Genomic DNA, 15,867 nt, shown 5'->3' on the forward strand with positions numbered 1-15,867 from the left:
GTTTAACTGCCTAAGCTGCATCCTGTGTTTGCAGATAGTAACATCAACCCTAAGTGGCTCTTAAGTGGATTGAGGGCAATCATTTGTAAGGAGGGTCCTGGGGAACAAGGGGTGCCTCATAATTTCTGGTCGGTGTGATTGGACCTGGACCCATATAGCCGGCTCTGCCCCCACCGCCTCACCTCCGGAACAGCAGGCAGGATCCCTGGGGAAATCTCACCCGGCAGCCTGTATCTTGGAAAGAGAAATAGAAAATATTCTAATTCCAAATAGTAAATGTCAGAGGCGTAGGAAGGACTCTGAGGTTCTGAAAATAAACAGCTGGCACCAAAAGGAAGGAGGGGGTGGGAGGAAGGAGTCTGGGGGTGGAGGGCCAGGGAGAGGCATTGATGAGGCGGCAAGACGGGGAGCGGGAGAAGGCAAGAGGGGGTGTGGCTGTTCTGCGAGGTGCCACCTAAGAACTTGGAGAGGGGGCTCAGGCATCTCAGGGTAGGGAGGGGACCTCCCTGGTGGGGGGCTCTGATGCCACTGAGTAGAATGTGGGGCTGATGAGTCCACCTTCAAATCCCTCGTAAAAACCAGATGCTAAGCACCTGCTGGCTGAGGATGCTGTCCAGGTGGGCTCCACCCCGGCTCCTACAGTTCTGGCCCAGACCCTGGACCTGGGGGTGACCCTGCTTCCCATCTTCAGCCTTCTCTTTGTGGCTAGCTGCCTTGAGTTTGTGCATCCTAGATTGCAGGGCACACTCTGACTCCTCCAGGCCGAGAGGCACCTTGCAGAGGGTCCCTTTTGTCAGTGCCTGTCCAGCAGAGCAACCCCAGGTCTCTCTCTGTCACTCGTCATCTGTTTCATTTTCCTTCATGACAGATGCATGTGTCACCCCCTGCAAGTCCCAGAATGCCCATGCCCTGGCAAATCTGGGGCCCAGTTAGCCTCATCCCTGCTGTGTTTGCAGGTATGTAAGGAAGATCCAATCTGGGGGCAGATGACAGATTTGGGAGAGCCATTTCCCACATGATCCATTTGAAGGGCACGTAGGATCATGTCATAATCTGATGAAAACCTTCCCATGGCTCCTGATAACTTTTGAGGTAAAGGCAACCAGCCTGGTGTGACCTGCAAGTGTGTCCCCTCCCACCCTGCCTCCCGTGCACTCTGCACTCCAGCTCCGCTGGCTGAGTCCAGTTCTCTGGCCTTGCTCTGGTTCTGCCTCCCCAGGGCCTTTGCAGTTTCCCTATATATTGTATATCTGATTATATATCAGTAACAATCCCACTTATTATTCCCAGTTGCTCACAGATGAGAAGGTTGAGCGTCCCAGAGGTAAAATAACGTGCCCAGGGTCACAGAGCTATTTAGTGGCAAAGCAGGCTCACCCCCGCTCTGCTGGACCCCACCCCACACTTCGGCACATTCAAAACCTGCCTTCAAATAACCGCCTTCCCCAGAGAGGGAAGCACTTCATTACAAAAGAAGAGTCACTTCATTACAAAAGGGCCCCTCTTCATGGAGACAAAACATGGCAACCAATTAAAGTCTCTCGGTTTCAGCATCACTTTAGAAATCGATGCACTGTGATTGCAAGTCTAGCGTTGTGGGCAGCCTGGCCTTTTAGCTGGGCCTCCGCAGGCTTCTCCCCAGGCTCAGCCTCCTGGGGCTGACAGGGCAGTGCTGAGACCCTCATTGATCTTCACTGAAGTGTCATAATGAAATACAAATGTGCTGTTACCCTGACAGTGTCCGTCCTCCATGGCGGCTCGGAAGAATCCTACTGGGAGCACAGGGGGCGAATTTCACTCTAGAGCTTGCTGCCCTCGTACGCTGCACCCCGAGTTGCCCCCCCCAACACTGCTCACAGCTCAGTTCTTGAAAATCGATGTTTTTACTGTCTCAGTGTTGTCACAGAGCCTTGGGAGGCAGGGAGCTGTCAACAGGGTGTTCAAGATATTTCCAGTAATGAGCAAGCTACCTGTTAGGAAGGCCTCTTGCAGAGGCTTGGCACCTGTTTGTTAGCAGGAGTGGGAGTTGCTGGGACAGTGAGTCCGTGCATCCCTGTGCACTCTGCCTAGCACCTGTGTCAGTGGCCAGGAGGCGGCAGAGGCACCAGAGCTGGAAACCCTGCCCTTGACCAGCCTCAGCCTCCACTGGGCAAAGCGGGTGTCGTCTCTCCTCCTGTCCCAGGGAAACCAAGGGGAGAAGGCAAGACCACTTTGGGGACTGGGCCTCAGGTATGTGTGGGGAAGCTCTGCAGGGCCCACCCTGAGCCCTGGGGGACATGCGACCTGCTCCAAGGCCACTCAGCAGGCTGGTGGGAGGATACAATCCTGCCCGCACTAAGGGCAGCCCAGGGCTTCCATCTCGGCCAGGCCAGTGTGCAGCAAGGATGCGTGATGGAGTGGATGGGTGAAGGCGTGAATGAGTGAGGTGGTGGGTGTGATGTGGATGTAGGCCTTGGTGCGCGGTGCCCAGAGCAGGGTCTGAGCCAGGTAGCTGGCCAGGTGTGTGCAGCATGGCCGCTCCGCCGCATACTGTGTGACCATGGTGGGTCACTGGGCCTCTCTGAGCCTCAGTTTCCTCAGCTGTGAAATGGGGTTATGTTAGTACCTACCTCACAGGGTTGTTGGGGAGATTGATTAAGAAAAAGTGAGTTCAGCATTTGGAACAGTGCCGGAAACCCAGAAACCAAGTAAAATGTTAGTTATTAAAACTGAAATTACTTTTCGCCATTTACCTTGTTGCTTTATTCTCAGATGCCATCTATCACAAGATACACCGTCAATTTATAACAACCTTTGAGGGGGAAAGAAAACAAAAGGGAAGATGAAATTAAATGTCTAGATCAATTGAAGGAGGCATCTTGTTTAGGAAAGTGTAAACTGTGTGTGCCAGAATTAAAGCGATATGATATTAATATCAAAAGGCTGTTTGGGGATTTCTGATGCCTGGAAATGCTCCCAGAACATACCAGAGAGGGCAAATGGGCGTTGAGCTGTCTGGGGAGCAGACCAGAGGTATATCCCATCACCTAGGGCCTCGGTCTCCTGCCTGAACAATGAACATTAGCATCAGATGATCCATCTAGAAGGATTACATGATCCCTTGGGCATTTGAGTCCTGGATTTGGAGGCAGAGTGAATCCCTTTGCCAGCCCAGCTGCAGAGGTGAGGGCTCAAGGGTGCGGCCAGCTTACCCTTCAGGAGCGAGGACTGGCAGAACTGCCTTTGGGTGATCCGCACCCCCACAGGCCCAGAGCACAGACCCAAGCAGAGTCCATGCTGGACTGGGTTGGTGTCCCTGGGCAGTGGGCTTATGCTCCCAGCCCCCCACCACATGTGTTCTCTGGAGACTTCTGCCTACCTCTCAGTGTAAACCCTTTCCCGGCCACACCCACCTCCCCCTCCACAAGAGACTTGTGTGCAGGGTTTCTGGAAGGCTTATCCTGGCTCTCTTCATCCCTGCCCATTTCAGGAGCTGCCCGAGCTGCCCTGGGAAGGGGTGGGGAGGAGGGGCAGGAGGGCAGGAACCAAGAGGGACAAGGGGACGAGATGGGGAACTCCAAGGGGGTCTGTTGACTCCCATCAGCTCCAAGCCACCTAAACAGATTAAAGCAAAGCTTGCACCCCCTTTATCTCCATGCAGACCTCCATGCCGAGCGCCTTGACATTTTAGGAGGAAACAATATAAGGAAAAGATGAGGTGTGTAATATCCAGTGTAAACTGAGGATGGAGAAACATCAGAGGACTCACAGTCACACTCACCACCTATGACTGGGTTTTGGTGATGAGAGGGAAGAGCAGAAAGAGAGTGAGGGGCGGGACAAGGAAGAAGACATACTTGAATAGGGCAGGGGACGGGAGGAGGGGAGCTAAGGTCCCAGGCCAGGAGCAGAGACAAATTTAGAGACCCCAAAGGAACCCTGTAACTCCCTATGCCCTCCCTCTTCCCCTGACTCTCCTCCTCGTCCCTCTGGCTCAGCTGAAATGCCTCCTCCTCCAGGTGGCCTTCTCTGGTTTGGCAGTGGGAACGGTGTTACTCGGTCTTGATTCTTGCCCTTTTCTGTGACCTTCAAAGTGAATGTCTCCTTCAACTTTTCTTCTTGCTGGAAAGGAATATTCCAGAGGGGAGACTGGGTCTGTTTTAGGCACACAGCAGCCCAGCACCCTGCTGGGTTATGGCCCGCGCTTGGTTATACTTCCATCTACATTCCTTTGACCCAGAGATGGCATGGCTGAGCTCAGCAAAAACAGGGTGAAAAAGCAGGAAGGGGAAAATTAAGATCCCTGTCATTCCACTTCCTCAGAGGGCCCCTGTCAGGGCGTTGCTGCATTTCCTTGCACATCAACTTACACACTTAAATAAACAGATGCACATGTTTATGTGGAATCACACACTAGTTGGTTTCACCTGCTATCTTATTCACTTAATCTCATTTTATGTGCATTTTCTTGCATAATTAACTGCCTTTTCTAGCAAATTATTTTTTAAAACAGACTTTTCCGTGGCTATTCAATATTTTAAAGCTGTACAGTAAATTTTCTAGACCTGCGTTCTCTAATGTGGGGATGCTAGCCACAGGTGGTTATTGAGCATGTGAAATGTAGCCAGCCTGAATATAAATGTCTAAGTATAAAACATACACCAGTTTTTGAGGCCATGGCACACACAAAAAATGTGACCTATCTCACTAATAATTTTACGTTGCTTTGTGTTGAAATCATAGTTGGATATATTGGGTTAAACAAGATATATTATTAGTTTCACTTGTAGTTTTACTTTTTTAATGTGCCTACGAAAAATTAAAAATGATACAGGTGACTTGTATTGCTTAACACTTCAATTAGATGGTGGTGGAGCTAGACAATCTCCTGTGGTTAGGCATTTTGGCTTTCTCAGATTTTATTCCATTTTAGACAACTGTAGTGAGCATAATGGATACAGGAATAGTTGACATTTATGGAGCTTTTTCCATATTCCTGGCTCTATGCTAAGCACTTTCCATGCTTCTCTCTCCAGTAGCTACCTCTGCTAGCCCCAATTACAGGCAAGAAGCCAGGGCTCAGAGAAGTTAGGAACTTGCTCAAGGTCACACAACAGTTATCTGGTTGTAGAACCAAGTGAAAATCCAGATCTGATGGATTCCCAAGGTTCTTTCCAGTCACCTTTTTGGGTGTCTTTCTGATAAATCCCTAGTGGGCAGAAGGGTTTTACATACTTTAAGATTCCTAGAGCATATTGCAACTCATCTTTCAGGAAGGTATCAATTCAGACTACAAAGAGCAGTCTATTCATTTTGCAAATATCATGAAGTATTTACTGTTCTGTGTGCTGAAGGCCACAATCCACAGCACAGACAAGCTCCAGCCCCCTGGGGCAAATGTGGTCTTGTTTGCAGGAGGAGTGGGTGGGGCCGGGGTGAGGAAGGACAGGCCCTGAAGAAGGACCACAGACTTTCAGGTCAACATAAAGGTGCATCTAAAGTGAAGAGCACAGAAGGGTAGAGCAGTGAGTGGAGCAGGTCAGGATGGGGGGGGGGGGGCGGGGCGCACCCCACTTCAAGTAGGACGATCCAGGAGAACATCTCAGAGGAGGTGGCCTTGAGCTGAGCCCTGAATAAACCAGAAGAGGTTCCAGGCAGGAGAGACAGCAAAAGGGAATTCACTAAGGTGGGGTTAGCGGACTGGATGAAGGAGGTGGGGATGAGCTGGGTGGGGGTCAGTTCTGGCAGGGAGGGGTCAAGGGTCCTGCAGACCCCATGGAGGAGACAAAGGCCTGCCCAAGAGCAGTAGGTAGTGGAGCTACAAATTGAAACCCACGATTTGTCAAGTTCTCTTTAGAGGTCTCCAGCATGAGGAATCAAAATTAGTTATGTAATTTAATATTATCCAAATCTTTCAAATGAGAAAAGAAGTCAGGAAGAAAGGACATCTGTAATCATAAACTACACATTTAAAAAAGCTGAAAATTACCTAAAACAGTACAGCACCGAGAATTGTGCTGCGGTTCTGAATTAACCTCCTGACACACCCAGAGCGTGTTCCCTCCATCTGGGGTCACAGCCTCCCTGAGTCCATACTCCAAGGCAATCATTTAAGATATCATTTTTCTGTTGAGAGGTTAGGATAATTTAGGCTTTCCTCTAGCAGAATATGATCGAAATAGTTTTTTATTTTGATGGTTTAGAGATATTTTATTTTCCTCATTACAATTCATTTTTTATAATATCCTAAGCATTTTCTAAAAGGAAGACTCACTCTCAAGTTGTTTCAATTAAGAGCTGTGAGATTACAGGGCCTTTTAAAGCTCTTGAGCAGCCCTGGACTCCACTTAATCCTTGAATCGAAGGTGCTAGTGAACCACTCCACTGCCAGGGCGTGGTCGGCGCTGAAGCCAAAGCCACACATGAACCACCTCTAACTGGAGGGGGTGCAAGGCGAGGCTTCGACTGCTCCTGCTGCAGAGCAGGGCTGCAGGGACAGGGCAGGCTGTGAGGTTGTCTGGAGAGAGGTTGCCTGGAGCCTGGGCGATGGCCACGCTGATGGGAGAAATGGCCAGAAGCCAGGACTGTTTGGATGTGCTGGCCGGGAGCAGGGAGGACGCCTCGAGGCTGACCTGAGTGAGCTGGAGAGTCTGTCACACCACAGCCCAGAGGGGCTGCATGCTTCTCTTCCTTCCTTACATGCTGGAACCCAGGCCCTCACACTAGGGACAAGAGTTTCAAAGGATGTTAAAAAGATCACCTGTCTCCAGAAACACCGAGAGCTGAGGGTGGACCTGGCTCACTGAGTGCCTGGGACATGCTGGCTTGTTCCCACACTGTCCCTTCCCTCCCTCCACTAAGGTCACATGAGCTGACTCAGACTCCAGGCTTGGCGGAAAGGACCCCTGACCTGGTCTTCTGCTCCAGCATGCCCAGACTGTCCCGATGTTGCCAACCCTCATCCCATGTCCCCAGAGAGCCCTCAGATGAACTGGGACATTAGCCACCCTCCCTGTTAGGGGTCCCTGTAGTCTAAAGAAACTCCTGGTCCTGGACCTTCAGCCTGCCTGGGGCCATCCACCTGTCCTCACCTGGCAATCTGCTCTCATGCAGCTGAGACCCTTTGGCTTGCAAATAAGCAGGTGCACACATGTAGGGCCCCAAAGACGATTGCGCACGCACAGGAGGCACACACTATCTTGTTGTGTTGTCTTTCTAAATACCTGGAGGCCTCTGGGTAATGGTGGTACCTAAATGGAGCATCAGAGAAATTAGAAATGACACCAGAGTCTCTATGACAGGCTGTCTGGCTTTATGAGATGCTTGTAAGGCACCGAGCCAACTCCAGATGGGGCTTCCTTAGACTGCTCTGAGACACGGGCCCTCCCAGCCTCTGAGCAGGAGGGATCTCCTGCCTCCCATAGGGACCTAGAAAAGAGAAAAGGGGGGTCGGGGTCCCTGGGAAGGATGGAGGTGATGATGTAGGAATCAGAGGACTGTGATTATTCTAGCAAGTCATTACAACTGATGCCCCTTCCCCCCTGCGTTCCTACTGATGTAAATGGGCCCACATCAGACTTTTGACAACAGAAGGGAAGTCTCAGTCCTTGAATCCAAGACACCTGAGGCACTGAGGGTCCAGAGCAGCTGTGGGGCCCCCTCTGGTCTAGATTGATCGGGAAGAGGGCGGTAAGGCTCAGTCTGGGCCTGGTCCCTTCTCAGGAGTGGGAGACCCAACAGGAACGTGTGATGGAGTCCTGCGTCCTCCTCAAAGTTGAGCATATCCCTGGATGCCCATGTGCAGACTTCCTGAGAGCCACGGGCCGGCAACAGCAGCCTCCCCAGGAGCCGAGATGCCTTCGCTAGTTGCTGTAGTGAGAGAGAGCAGAGCAGAGCTGGTGGCCTCTTCTCTCTCATCAGGGCCAGCACGGACAAGGCCCAGCATTTGCCTGGCTCGGGGGGAGGGGAAAATTTGCTGCCAGCGGCCAGAGCACCTCTCCAGGTGAGGAGCTGTCCTCAAGGCTGCTGACCTGCTGCAGGGGGCTGCTCCACCAGCCGTAGAGGCAGCCAGGGGTCAGGGCAAGTTTCTTCTCTGCCCCGACACCAGCACTATCCTCCCACATACAAAATATCCCCCCGCCCCTCATTCCAAGACCCTCAAATCTCACATCCCATTTCAGTATAACTGAAGTTGTCTGGATCTCATGATCAAATCAGGTCTGCATGAGATCGAGCAAATGACCTAGCAGCTAAAAGCACACACTGTTTTTTTTGCCTTTTCCCTTTCATACACTCATCATCAAATTTCAAAGCACAGATAGGGTAATTGCAATAAACCCACCTGGCAAAAGAGAGAAAGAACAGAGGGCTGGCGGGCATGGTCTGGTCTGCATGGTGCTGGCAGCCTGGTAGGCAAGCTCAGGCCTTGCTCCTTTCCTTGCTTTCACAGATACTGTGCTTCTAATAAGACGCCCCACCAGCAAAAGGATTAGGACTTGCTGAAGGCTCAGATGATGGTTAGCATTTTTTGGCAATAAAGTATTTTTAAATTAAGCTATGTAATTATTTTTCAGACATAATGCCAATGCACACAACATAGAGTAAACATAACTTTTATATGCACTGGGACTAAAAAATTGTGTGGCCTGCTCTCTTGCCTTATTGCACCTACCTGTCACTGAACCCCAGTATCTCTGGGGTGTGCCTGTTGCCAGGTTCTATCACAGCAGAGTCAGGGTGGTCCTCGACTGGGGCCCAGTCTGCCCCTGGAAGTAGCTTCCAGGGCTTGGTCCCCATCACTTTCCACCTTCTGGATCTTTCTTCTCCTCAAGAAGCAGACTGGGTTTGCAGCAGAGTGACTTTCCCACTATAGAGCTTCATAGGCCCAGCCCTTTCGTGTGAGTTGGAACACGCTTCACGGGTGGGACACGCCTCCTTGCTCGGCGGGCCTTCCAGGCATCAGTCATGCTCCACGCCATCGGACAAGCGGCCGAGAATGCTACCTCATAAGACATGCCTCCCTGCACTTCGGCTGCATCCATCTGCTTAGGGGTCCTCTTTAAGATTCTCGGAAAGTCTTATCTCCAGCTGAGAGGGCCTCTAAGTGACCGCCAGAAACCTTTGGTCTTCAAAGTTCTTACAGCCTTGGGGCTCCCTGGTGGCGCAAGGGGTTAAATCTCAGCACTATCAAGCTATCAAGCTATTGGCAGCCCCTGCAGCATGAGTTCAATCCCCGGCCAGGGAGCTGACCCACATGGCACAGCCAACCTCTCCTGTTTCACCCACTGCTCCCCTCAGCAGTGGATTTCGGTAGATCTGCCTGTTCTGCTCCCACTATGTCTCTGGTGAATCCTCTCCCCGCCACCCCCCCTCCCCCCGGCTGGACCTCTGGCCTACACACCCCAGCACTAGTATGCATAAATAAATAAAATAAATCCTTTAAAAAAAAGTTCTTACAGCCTCAACCTCCATTTGTCTTTGGCAACGTAACTTCTTTCACTGAATTTATTTATTTATTTTTTACAGAGGATAAAACATTTCCTGAGGGAGACTGGGGATAAGAAATGGTTTTATTTCCCAATCCAGCAGGGCCTGGCAACTCTCTTTCTCTAACTTTGGCTTGCAGATCGAGCAGTCTCTCTGCACTCATCTGTGCCTGTGCTTTATCACGGAAAAGAATCCAACAGACACTTGTGCTATTCTGCTTGGAAATCATTTTGCTGAGGTCCGAAGCTTCATTTGGTATATTTGCCATCTTCCTTCCTTTCCTGTAACTACAGAAGTCGGGTTGTCATATTTCAAGGCTGCTTCTGGAGTTTCTTGCCTCTCCCACCTCCCCTAGACTCCCCTTCCAGGCTTCTGGTCCCTTTTGCATATCTCTATGAGGTCAATTTTGCTTCATTTTTTTAAAGATTTATTTATTTATGCATACAAGAGCTGGGGTACAGGTCAGAGATGCGGGGGGTGACAGGATCCACCAGAGACAGAGTGAGGAGCAGAACAGGCAAACTGACTGAAATACACTGCTGAGGGGAACAGCAGGCAAGACAGGAGAGGTCTGCAGTGCCATGTGGGTTGCTCCCTGGCTGGGAATCGAACTTGTGCTGCAGTGGCTGCAGATTGCTTCATAGTGCGGTGCTTACCCCCTTGCGCCACCAGGGAGGCCCTTTGCTTCATTATTGATCAAAGTAAGAGACAAGGTCAGTGTTGATACCACCTCTGGATGGGAGCAGCTGCCAACCATTGTGGTCAGTTTTGCACTTTACACCCCCAAGAAGTCCAAAGGCGATTCTGCTTAGTGCCCCCCCCCCATAAGTATTGAATATTGTCTTCAGTGAGTGTTTCTCACTGTTCCTAAAACTACTGGCAGTTCCTTGATGGTGGACCCTGGATGGAGGACACTGAGCCTGTGGAGTCCTGGACACCAAGTTTCAGACCCCAGAGTCCCCTGGTTTGATGTGTAACCCCAGGGGAGTCTCGGTCTCTCACTGAATTCTCACTTGGAGCCAAGCACGGTGGCACAGGTGGAAAGAAAAACTACCTTGTGGCCCATACCTGCCCAGGATTGAGGTGGAAAGTGGTGGATTCAATTCACTTGTAGCCTTAGGGACACAAGCTATTTTTCCTTCCAAGTCTGCCTTATTATAAACACAGTTTGACATAATTAAAATATTTTAATATGACCATTATTCTATCTACCCAAATTAACATGTCCTTAATTTCACCCAATAGCCAGACATCATTCAATGGTCTGATAGGTGTTTTGTTTCTGTCTTTATAGTTTTTCTGAATGATTCAGAATGCAAATAAACTGACCCAGGGATGGGCTGATAACCCCTTCATATGTCTTTTATTTTATTTTATTTTATTTTAAAGATTTATTTATTTATTTGTTTGTTTGTTTATACAAGCACTGGGTACAGTCAGAAGCGCGGGAGGGTGAGAGAATTCACCAGAGCCAGAGCGGGGAGCAGAGCAGGCAGAAGGACCGAAGTACACTGCTGAGGGGAGCAGCAGGCGGCAGGAGAGGTCTGCGCGCCATGTGGGACCCTCGCCCAGTGGCCGGGGAGCAGCCGGGGATCGAACCGGCGCTGCAAAGGCTGCGGGCAGCTTCGCAACCCAGCGCTCAACCGCTGCACCACCGGGGAGGCCCTTCATATGTCTTTTAATCAAGAGTTTCCCCTTCACATTCTCTTTATTCATTTGACTTTATCTTTAACTGTATGGTTTGTTCTGTAATTCTCAGAACACCCCCAGGCAGCCCCTCTGTCTAGTCCCTGCCCACCTCAGGCAGACCCCACAAGCAAAGCTGGGGAGAGATTTAACTATTGGGAGATTTAAGTAAAGATTGTAAATAACTTCATGTTACTTTCAGTCAGGTTTTGCCATCAAATTAGTTGGGAATTTCATTTATGCAAAAAAGCTTTATCTTTTGGAAGTTTAGGGGGTTGGGGCACTTCAGGTAAGGGGTTGTGTTATGGAGAGGATGTTTCTCCCCGCTCCACCCCCAGTTCATATGCTGATGTCCTAAGCGCCAATGTGAAGGTGTTGGAGGTGGCTCCAGGTGTTTAAATTTAGTGATGTCATGCGGTGTGTGGGGTGTGGGAAAGATGGAATTAGTGTCCCAAAAAGAAGGGGACCAGCATTCTCTGGCCTCACTGAGGCCAAAAGGAGACCCTGGAGGACACCAGAGGCATGTCACCCACCGGGGGAATGGCTGTTCTGCCAGCATCTTGTTCTTAGACATCCCAGCCTGCAGGACTGTGAAACAGGCCTGTTATCTAAACCCTCCAGCCTACAGCCTGTTATGACAGCTCAAGCTGTAGTCAGACACTGAATTTCTGCTCGGCAGTGGAAGTAAGGCTTGACTAAACACTCCAGTGTCAGTTACACATCGCTTTGAATCTAGTTACTTCTTCTAAGAGCACATTTTAAAAGGGAGACATTTTAAACAGATTCTAATTCCTTGGTTAAGTAAAGTTCTATGAAATTAAAAAAAGAGAGAATTCACACTGACAGGCAGATGTCGAGCCTGAATATTGTCTGACAGACAGTTCAGGAGACTGAGGCACCAACAGGAGAGCTGACTGCTGTGGTCTCCCGGATGAACCACATGAAGCTGGCTGGTTCCTACCATGTCCCAAGCCCCTGTGCCTCTACCACCCCCTTAGTCCCAGGTGTAGACAGATGGAGTTCTCATCCTGGCTCTGCCCCTGGCCAGCTGAGTGTGAACTCAAGCTGGCTCTTCTCCCCTGGGCCCCACTTTCCTCATCTACAAAGAATGTAGCCACCCCTGGACTGCAGGAGGACTTGGTCAGGCAGGGTGGGAGGTCGGGACTTCCAGGTCAGGCGCCATGCTACCGCTTATAGGGTAAGAGTATGCATGGGGGGAAATGGAGGGGCTTCATCCCTGGCCCCTCCTCTTCCTGCACCCAGCTCTGTCCTCAACCCCTGGAACCTGACACACCACAGCCCACAAGTTCAAGAACCGTTGTGTCTTGTATTCTCTTCCCCAAAGCTGCCCTTTGGGCCAAGGGATTTAGGACAGAAGGCGGGACATGGGGCAGAGGCCTGCACATAGGGTCGAGGAGACCCCAGGAGCCTGGGCAGGCTGAGCACAGGGTAGCAGGGGAGGGACAGAGTCTGGGTGGGCACCTCCCAAGGGTCCTGTGGAAATACATGAGAGGGTGGAGGGCAGTACACAGTGAGGATGGGGAGCAGGGCCCCCAACATGCAACTCAGAGCAGGTTCCCCTTCCATCAGGACTAACGGTGGGCTGCCTCTTGTTTGTCTCCTCCCTCCCCCACCTCACCCCATGGCTTCCACCCTCCTGTTGTCTCCAGTCCGGCCGGTGTCAGCCTCCTGTCTGTTCAGCTCCGCTCAGCATGGTGCGTGGCTGATAGAATTTTATCGAAATGTCTAAATATGAGTTTTTCCTGCATGTCAACCCTTCATCTTCTCACCGCGCTGCTCCCTGAGCATTTTATAGCAAGGGAAAAGAGAAAGAAGAAAAAAAGTCACCCTGGCATTTATTGAGATAAATTGTGAGAGTCTGCAAGGCTGAATTGTTAAAAATACATCTTCGCCTGCTGCCAGCACCACGAGTGTAGCTGGTAAGTCAAGTTTCCTTTATCTTCCTGAAGTGTCTGGGCAGAGAGGGGCTTCCTCCCACCTCTTCCTACTCCCTGCTATTCAGATTGCAGGAAAATCTCCAGTCTGCATTCCCCAGAGAAGGCAGATCCCACACAAAGAAGACTCGTAACACCTCTCCTTCTCCGAAGTGCAATGCGCTGGAACACTTGTGATTGATTTCTCATGGTTGCCTCTTAGGGGAGAGAGTGGAGGGAGTCACACTGGCTGGAAGCTGACTGTGTTTACTCATTTTGTCCGTTATGGTAACACCTCCCCCACATGCAGAGACCTTAAACAAGAAGCACTGATTCTGCTCAGGGGGGCCATGGGGCTGGCTGGTCTGGGACCACTACCTCACTTGCCCGAATTCAGCAGGGGGTGGGGCTTTGCTGGCTTGGCTGAGCTGGCTCCTGAGCCTAGGGCCTGCTCGGGGGCTCTGGGCCTCATGGCCAGGCCTGGCCCTGCTCACATGGGGGTCCACAGGAGAAGACAGTTTCTCGACATCCAGGGCACTTGCACAGATACACTCAGGCAGAAAGGGCTGCCCCTAAAGGGACAGGTTTGCTAAGAGAGGCCTGCATGGTCGCAGGCGGGCGGCCTTGAGGAGAACCGCCTCTGCTGAGGGAGGTCAGTGAAGAGAAGCCCTGGCATGGTACAGGTCATGGATAGCAGGAAGGCTGCTGCCCTGCAGAGGGACAGAGAGTTGGCACAAAGGAGCACCTGCCTATAGGCACAGGTGGGCAGAAGGACTGCTGCCCTGCGCCAGTACAGAGACTGCACTGATATAGTCTACTCTGTGGGAGGGGCTCACTCCTTCCTGGAGAGGTTTGTTTGTTGTTGACTTTGAGTAAACTATGTAGAATTTGAAAGGGGCCAGATTTCTACAGTGGCCACCATCTCCATATCTTCTTCACCTTCAGGCCTGAGCTCCTGACACCCCCTACAGCAGTCTGATGCCTGCTTGGGTCTTGTGCTTTGTGATCTAGGCATTGGCCCCTAAGGACCTTAGTTCCTACAGCTGGTTTCATGGCTGCCAATCCCTTCTACCCCCACCTCCAGTTCTTGGCTCTGTGTGAACCAGTTTCTGACCTTGTGGAGCCTCCTTGGTAATTTTCTCTATCCTTATCCTCTGTCACGTCCACCAGGAGAACCACAACCAGGACCCTCTACTTGGGCTTTGCACAGGAGAGGACCTGCTGAGTGAGGACACAGGGATTTGGGAGCTGGGCCCTCTCCCGTTCTGATGGATACAGCCCAGCCCCCGTCCTCACCCAGCCCGCCTCAGCCTGAGTTCACCAGCCTGCTCTGAGGGCCAGGTTCTGTGCTGAGCATGGACATGACCATGAACGAGGGTGATAGGAGCAGGAGCACTGCTGGGCAGGCCATTGGAAAAAAACACAAAATACTAAGGAAACAAACTAAACATTCCACACTTGTCACCTAGACTGAATATTGTAAAAGAAAGAAGCAGGTTGAAAATTCATCAAATGCCAGAACTGGGGAGGACAGGGAAGGAGTTTGGGAGGGGGTAAAAATGTGCCTGAGGAGGGGGAGCCCCCTGCAGTGAGAACAGCAGATGCACTTTGACCTTGGGCCAGTGTCCCCAGCTCTTTTACTCACATCATCCTCAGGACAAACTGGGAGGAAGGAGCTGTGGGTCCTGAGGGGAGGAGGGAAGAGACCAGGTTCCTTAGCCAGAGGGCCACCCTGCCCCCACCCCACTGTGTTGGAGTCAGGGCTGGAAAGGAAGAAGAACTTGGGGCAGGAGATGCAGCCCAAGGACCCGGGCAGAGCACAGGCCAGGATCTAACCTGGGCACTCTGGCTAGCTGTGTGCCCCGGGGCTGCTCACTTGACCTCTTTGAACCTTAGTTTCCTCCCCTCCCTGGTGAGAGGCACCAGCCCTCAGGGCAGGATGAGGAGTGGGGCGAGAGGAGGCCAGCCTAAGCCTGGAAACCTCAAGCCCTGGCCATCCCTGCTGCTGCCCTTGCTCCACAGAGGTTTCCTGTCTCTAGAGCGCAGGGCAGGCCCTGCAGTCATCACCCTGCCCCCCAAGCCTGGGACACAGGAGCACCGGCTGGAACACCAGTGAAGCAGGGGCCCTGTCTGACCCCACCGCTCTATTCCTGACACCTAAGACAGTGCCTGGCACCTTTAGACGCCCAGTACACGTTTGTTGAATGAACGAAATGTCCTTGTTTTATAGACAAGGAAACTGACAGCTGGCAGTCAGGGCTGCTACTTGATGCAGGCACAGAGGGCTCCACTCATCAGGGCTCCTCAGTAAGTGTCCCTCGGGGGTGTGACAGGCTAGGGAAACCACCAGCAGGAGCTCCTGGGACTTCCCAGCCAGCCCTGGCTCTGCCCTCTCCCTGAGATGGGCCAGGCGAGGCTGAAAGCACAAGTCCAGGTCACCTGGGGGTCCCCAGAGATCATGGACCCTGGGCAAGACCGTGAGCACAGTGCAGCTGGGGGTCCATCTGTTTCCCTGGGTCTCAAGCCCAAGTCATTTCATCAGACAGGGGAGGGCGGGACACCCAAACCCAGTCCCGGACTGGGGCCTCTGCTCTTTTCCAGGCCCAGGTGCGGGGGTTTCTCGCCTGCCCCTGGCATCTGGGATGCACCCAGCTCGTGTGAATGGACTCACAAGGAATGTCTCATTCCAGAAAGCTCTTCTGAGACGCAAACCTTAGCCAGTTCTCACATCTACCCAAGGCACAGAGCAATTTGTACTTGATTAAGCAAAATGTTACAGGTC

The 15,867-nt window shown here is 51.6% G+C and overlaps 1 long non-coding RNA gene across 3 annotated transcripts; it reads left to right on the forward strand.

The window, feature by feature from the left end:
- Positions 1 to 886: 886 nt before the first annotated feature.
- On the forward strand, positions 887 to 2,896 carry LOC119235932 (uncharacterized). 3 transcript variants are annotated; one of them, XR_008550216.1, is made up of 3 exons: positions 887 to 1,092; positions 2,071 to 2,229; positions 2,752 to 2,896. It is a non-coding gene; the product is annotated as an uncharacterized LOC119235932 (long non-coding RNA). The 3 variants fall into 3 exon arrangements; XR_008550217.1 differs by having other exon boundaries at positions 887 to 956; positions 2,018 to 2,229; XR_005122950.2 differs by having other exon boundaries at positions 887 to 956.
- Positions 2,897 to 15,867: the final 12,971 nt, after the last annotated feature.

This window comes from Talpa occidentalis, unplaced genomic scaffold (assembly GCF_014898055.3).
Source record: "Talpa occidentalis isolate TD23 unplaced genomic scaffold, MPIMG_talOcc4v2.1 talOcc4.9, whole genome shotgun sequence".
Taxonomy (NCBI): Eukaryota; Metazoa; Chordata; class Mammalia; order Eulipotyphla; family Talpidae; genus Talpa; species Talpa occidentalis.